This window comes from Actinia tenebrosa, unplaced genomic scaffold (genome assembly GCF_029948245.1).
Source record: "Actinia tenebrosa isolate PJP-AT-01 unplaced genomic scaffold, QUT_ActTen_1.0 PGA_scaffold5__44_contigs__length_20552954, whole genome shotgun sequence".
NCBI lineage: Eukaryota > Metazoa > Cnidaria > Anthozoa > Actiniaria > Actiniidae > Actinia > Actinia tenebrosa.
Window position 1 is genome coordinate 18,362,305 of NW_028292582.1, and position 7,087 is coordinate 18,369,391.

At 35.9% G+C, this 7,087-nt stretch overlaps 1 pseudogene; it reads right to left on the bottom strand.

Annotated features, from left to right (window-relative positions):
- Positions 1-1,871: 1,871 nt before the first annotated feature.
- Positions 1,872-2,707, bottom strand: LOC148906794 (uncharacterized; annotated as a pseudogene).
- Between the last annotated feature and the right edge of the window lie 4,380 nt (positions 2,708-7,087).

Sequence of the window (7,087 nt, forward strand, 5' to 3'; positions counted from 1 at the left end):
TGTTGACAGATTGATAATTGTAATTTATTATTTCAAACTAACCAGTCAATCTTCCTTTTCTTGATGTCAGTTGTTTAAATTTATTAAAGTTTTATTCAGTTAATAGCATCATGTTTTTATTAGGAAACCATGTTTAACTGAAGCAAAATGTTTTAAAACTCCAATAGTATTATTCAAATGTAGAAGTTAAGATCAAAAATTGAACTTATTATATGGTAGGTTAGTCATGCCATGAGGGGGGGGGGGGGGGGTGATGATATTTTCCCTTGAGTAATTGATATTTCTTGAGGGGCGGGGCAAATTTTTTCCTCATAGATTATCAGGGGGGGGGGGGGGGGGGGGCTTTAAAAATGAGGAGAAAAAAATCAGAAATAATCATAGACCCCCATCTAGATAAACTATAAACGCTCCCTTATGAGCCTTTGTAATTAGGGCTCGAATGTGAGGTAAATCTAGAGGCCGATGTCTCCACTTGTATGTCGATTTGGAAACTGCCGTTGCTGTTGATCATAGTTCGATTATAGCTGTGGCGGATTTAGGGGGGGTTTATTGGGTGCAAATGAAGTCCCCACCGGCTGGTACCTTGGATTTTTTATATTTTTTAAAATAAATAGATAAAAGTATGGTAGGTCCGCTTTTTGATGGATAGGTTATCCTTATCAGGAGCGCCCCTAGGCCAGTGATGTGCCTCATGAGAAAAATGGTGATGCAAGAGAACGTTATTGTTGTTCCGAGATTTGCAAAAATGAACCCCCCCTCTTAAAGTCCTGGATCCGCCACTGTATAGCTTATTTCATTTCTGAAATAAACAACCTGGGCAAGTTTTAATGCGTTGCTAAACGACATTTGTCTATATCACCTAAGGTATCTCCACCACAGCCTTTTTAATAGATTGCATAACGTGTGTTAAAGATGACATCTTGGCATTCAGGTGATACAAAGGCATAATGTGGAACTAGATTTCTTACAACTCAAGTGTTCACTTTTACATACCTCTCCCCACACAACATCTATACGGACGCCCTTAATTCAGCACATTTCCAATAATCACGATATTTATAGCTATTGAGGTTGTGCACCTTCACGTGACAGCAGCCATGTTAGATGGCAGGAACAATTCCAATAACCACACTATTTATAGCTATTGAGGTTCTGTACCTTCATGTGGCAGCAGACATGTTAGATGGCAGGAACAATTCCAATAACCACGATATTTATAGCTATTGAGGTTTTGTACCTTCACGTGACAGCAGACATGTTAGATGGCAGGAACAATTCCAATAACCACGATATTTATAGCTATTGAGGTTCTGTACCTTCACGTGACAGCAGACATGTTAGATGGCAGGAACAATTCCAATAACCACGATATTTATAGCTATTGAGGTTCTGTACCTTCACGTGACAGCAGACATGTTAGATGGCAGGAACAATTCCAATAACCACGATATTTATAGCTATTGAGGTTTTGCACCTTCATGTGACAGCAGCCATGTTAGATGGCAGAAACAATTCCAATAATCACGATATTTATAGCTATTGAGGTTTTGTACCTTCATGTGACAGCAGACATGTTAGATGGCAGGAACAATTCCAATAACCACGATATTTATAGCTATTGAGGTTCTGTACCTTCATGTGACAGCAGCCATGTTAGATGGCAGGAACAATTCCAATAATCACGATATTTATAGCTATTGAGGTTTTGTACCTTCACGTGACAGCAGACATGTTAGATGGCAGGAACAATTCCAATAATCACGATATTTATAGCTATTGAGGTTTTGTACCTTCACGTGACAGCAGACATGTTAGATGGCAGGAACAATTCCAATAATCACGATATTTATAGCTATTGAGGTTCTGTACCTTCATGTGGCAGCAGCCATGTTAGATGGCAGGAACAATACAATGTATGTAAAACGATTGAGAGATATGTTTGCCTGTCGTGGTAGGAGAGAAGCATCAAAAAGTGCTGGAGGGTAACTACACATTTCAAACTGGAACAGTTCTTTTGGATTCTCATACCTTCCGCCAGTGAAAACGAGAACGAACCTTTGGGACAGGAGCTGGGAATCTATTTGAACAGTCATCCCTTTCACATTGATGGGGGTCTTGGCGGCAAGCGTTACAGCTTGTTTTTTCTTTTTGAAAGTGTGTTCATGTACAAGCTTACCCTTCATTGAAACAAGTATACTTTCTCCTACTTGTTTGGCTTTATCTGCGTTGACCGTTTCTTTTGCAAGTACACCAGTCGAAATACTTCGTAGCGAAAGAACTGCACTGAACGGATTTCTTGAGTGAAGATAGGCAACTATTTCCATTGCATCTTTAAAGTCGCGCTCTTGTCTAGCTACTGATGTGTCTATATGCTGCTCACTAGTGTAATAGTTTACACCTGTTAGACTCTTCATGGCGTTTTTGACTGCTGCACACATAGGCATGGACATCATACCCGTATCAATCGCTGCACTTTTGTCATTTCACGCCCCCTGGTAAGACCGCCACTAAATTTTATACTTCTCATAAGTACTTGCTCAATGGCAAGGTCAGTAAAGAAACTAAAATGATCATTAAAATCCCACGGGATGACATAAGGCCCCGGACTAACAGTCCCGTCCAATGTCTATCCACTTCTGCGCACGACATGTAGACCATCCTGGAAACTCTTATACACTTCAGGGTTCTTATCTTCAAGGTCAGCCATCATTTGCAAGTAGATGTAAGCAAACTTGGCATACATATTTGGTCCCGAGGCAGCAAAATAGGGCAGCATTTCATGAACGGATTGGACCAGAAAGAGACGAGATTCTGTTGATACTGAATTTGGAATTTATACTTGAAACTATTTAAAACTGAAACTTATAAACACTTTATAAACAAATTGTGAACAATATTGAGATGATATATAGTAATTAAGTTTGTATATGGAAGATGGAAGATTGACCCATGCTAAATTTGCTCTATCTTTGAACATAGTTAATACCTCTATTATACTATGCTTTGAATGAAGATTTATTGACAAAAAAATTTTACAGCAAAATAAACTTGTCACTTTTTAACTACAGTTTTCGTTTATTATATGCATAATGAGAAATACTCACTGAAAATCTATTTTGTAAATTTTCGTTCATTCACTGGTCTCAGCCAATCAGAGAGACGAACGACGTTTCTTACCGCGGTGAAAAAAAGTCGTTCGCCGATCTGATTGGACGAACGATATTTTTGCACTGCACCGTTGAATGGTTTTTATCACTGCACTCATAGACTTGGTAGCTTTGTCATTGAGCGAAGCAGTAATTCTTGTTCTTATTTTGCTAAAATAGGTCCTTTTTTACTTTAAAAAATAAGCAAATGCATAAAAATGGAAGAAAATAGATTTATTACTCCCAATGACACTGTAGAGTATTAAGTAGAAAGTCTACAAAACAAGAATACTAAGGGAAAAACCGAGCGAGATTTGAGGCTACTGAAAAGCTATCTAACATCACAAAATGAGGAAAGAGAAGTTCACGAAATAGAGCCACAAGAGCTAGATAGATATCTAGCAGAGTTTATTCGTTCGGTTAGACGAAAAGATGGAGAGGACTATGAATGGGATATTATCAAATTTCTCAGTATGTATATAATATTTCAAAAATTTTAGAAATAACCTTGAGAAAGGGAATATAAAATATTTGAAAATATTGAAGTTCAGTTCTATGGAATGACATTATTTTATAGTTTATCTGCCTCTATTTTACATTCATGATAATCTTCATTTATGCTTAAGGCTGCCATCAGAAGCCACAGTTCTACTATCTATCGAAATGGCTCATATCCCATCAGAGGAGGGAGAATGTTCTGGCGTGGGATCAAGTCCTGAAATATTCATTCACAAGAAACTGCAATTAAAGAAGGAAAAACTAAAAAAAAGAAGATAACCCAGGATGACGTGCTTGCAGCCCAATATGAAAACCTAAGGGTTTCAAGAAGAGATCTTCATCCTAGAGAAAAGAAAATTAGAATTGGAGCTTCAACACCTAGGATATGACAATCAGGAAGTCACTTTAGATGGAGACACACATGTTTTATGACAAAGTTGTAAATTATAATCACTGTGTATCTCAAGCCTGCATGTAAATACAACTTTTATCTTCAAATGTTGAAATAGTATTTCACAATAATTTTTATATTGCGCACAGTGAAATCTAAAGTGACTTGCAGATGGTCATATATCCAGGGCTCGAAATAGGAAAACATTTTGCCTGCTACAGTTTTTGTTTTTTGACATGTGGAACAAATCTTTACCTACCATTCTATTAATTTTTCGGCTTTTCATGATCATTTTGGACTGCCAAATATTCATTGTGGTCTGTTATTTGGCCATTGTAAAGGCAGTTATTTCGAGCCCTGTATATAAGAACGCGCTCTTTTTGACAGATTAGTTTTTTCCTCATAATTTTATTTATTTACTCTAAATTTTTTTCTAACCTTAAATCATATTATACATATATTCTTATAGTCTAGAAGCTAAGTCTGAAAAGAGGCTTATTTTTCAAGTTGGCTGCACCCCATGTGTGGCCAAGGTTTCTTGGTATCATTTTAAAGCTTGAAGCCTGTAGATTACGAATCTGCTTGTCGCCACTTGAAAAAAGTGTCCAAACAGCTTGGCGACCTGGCCTAAAGTACATACTTTCTATTTCACAATATTTTCGTTATTCTTTATTTTCTTGACGTTTTTCACGTTTCACACACAAATTTTCGATAAAAACTGCTTTGATGTGTTTATTATATGCTAAGCTAATGCACACATATGAAAAAACGAGGAAATTTTCAGGAAATGTGGAATTATTAGCATTTTTGGGCCATTAATCACGATTTTAGATTCATTGAGTGGCAAAAGTTTTTTTTAAATAATTTTAAACGTCGCTAAACATGCATTTTTCTTATGAAGACCTTAGTTTGACCTTATCTGATTAGTTTTCAGAGAGAAATGACAAATATTTTTAATATTAGCTATAGAAAAGACAATTTCCGTACTATTCGTCAAACCGGAAGTTGATAGCTAAACTACTTCCGGTTTACGTTTTTCAAGATTTCTTGAATAAAATCGGAAAATAACTCATTGCAAACTCTGGTAGTCTTTTATTTATAACAAATTAACACTCTTATAGATGTTTACTACTTGTGCGTACTCTTTTCAAGTAGTAAATAGGTAAGAATAGAACATATTTATGGAAGGAGAAGTACTAACTGTCTGTGTATAAAGAGGAGCTGAGATTTATAAATTTATGCTTGAAATCAATGTAAATCATTATATATATCTTTAAAATAATGCAAAATTAAAGAAACAAATGAAAAATAAAATCTCAAGTGCTGCAGATGTTGTTTTGATTGGTCTTCCTGTGTCTAAATGAGCCTGCAGTCCAGTAGTTCCTAATCCAGCAATATGGCGTACTTCACGTGTTGAGATCTCTTCAAATCCTGTAAGTATATATACTTTAGTAGCTCATACAGTTTATCAGTGAGTTATTTAACACTAACACAAGGTCTATCTTATATAAAGTGATTTCAAAACTTGACTTTAAGTGAAACTCTTCGCATAATCTTGGTATATAAATCTTCGTATGAGCAGAACGACTTGAGTGAAAAATCTCCGTTTAATTATCGTAAATGAAGGGCTAATAATTGGTAAGTATTCTCATGCAGGTGTACTGAGGCTTGTTTCAAGAATCAAGGAATCACAGAACACTAATAATAGCTTTCTTCTAAGGTCGGCTTTGAAGAAAACTACTATTGGAACATCATTTAGGAACAGATTTTTTCAAATCAAAGATGTAAACACTTGTTGAGATATCTGCAAATCCTGTAAGTATATAAACTCTAGTATAGGAACTCATTTATTTCATCAACGTTTCATTTAACACTAACACAAGGTTTATGTTATAATATAGAGTGACTTCAAGTTAATTAGTAATAGGTATTCTCAGGTGTACTGAAGCTCACTAATTCTATACAATCTTTGATATTTTTTCTCCCATTTTCTTATTGAAAGTATATTTGTATAGAATTATTTAAAATTAGTGAAAAGTGTTCAATAAATTGAGTTGATGATCAAGAAATCACAAAACACACTATAACTAAATCTTTCTGTTTAAGGTTGGTTTTAAACAATACTGGAACATCTAATCAGGAAAGCTTCGTCACATGGCATTTTCTCTTGCTATTAGCTCTTCAGATTCAGTGATCAGTTGCCTTTGCCATAAAGCGGGGTTCAAGTCGCAAGGTCCTCTAACTGACTTCACTTCTCTCAGTTGGAAAACTTTTGAAAATGCCTGTGACATCCGAAAAGATGAAATTTCAAAATCTATGGAGGGGAAATGGAAGACAGGTCCATTTGGAGGCTACCATCGACTCTGTTACAAGAGCTATACGTCCAAAAGTCACCTTGAACGAGTAACCTCTAAACGAAGGAAACTTGAAAAGGATATTCCCTTGATAAAGACTATAAAAACCAAAGAAGACATACCTCAAACACGATCTTCTCTGCAATCTACTGACATTAAGAGTTGTTGGATATGTCAGAAAGAAAAGACGGATGTGTTACCAGTTTCAATCTGACTCCAGATACAAATACAGTAGTAAAATCCTTTATTCACTCGTTAGAGCTTGATACTTGTTGCTTGCGCTTACACGTGTTCTCTCTTATGTCTCTTATCTTTATTATATCTGTCACTTGATACTATACTAAATTATGTCACACAACTAACTTATTGAAAGCGTGACAGTTCATACACTTCACACTCTCCGCTGCTTTAAACGAGAGTACTATCACTACATAGTAGTTTAGTTCCACTGCGATGTAAACTTATCTTACTATTGAGCTTTTTTTCATGCTTGTAGTTTGGGGTGATCAAGTCCAAACGTTTAACACAAAGCTCCTTATTGACTAAGTTCCCCTGATGGCAAACCGTACACTTCCATCAGTTATCCAGTGGATACCGGGTGTTTGAACACCGTCTAAATACTAAGGCGTACTTTTGTTGATACTACTGTGTCTTTTCTTTTCTTTGATATATGTCGCTTAAATTTCTTCTTATATAAT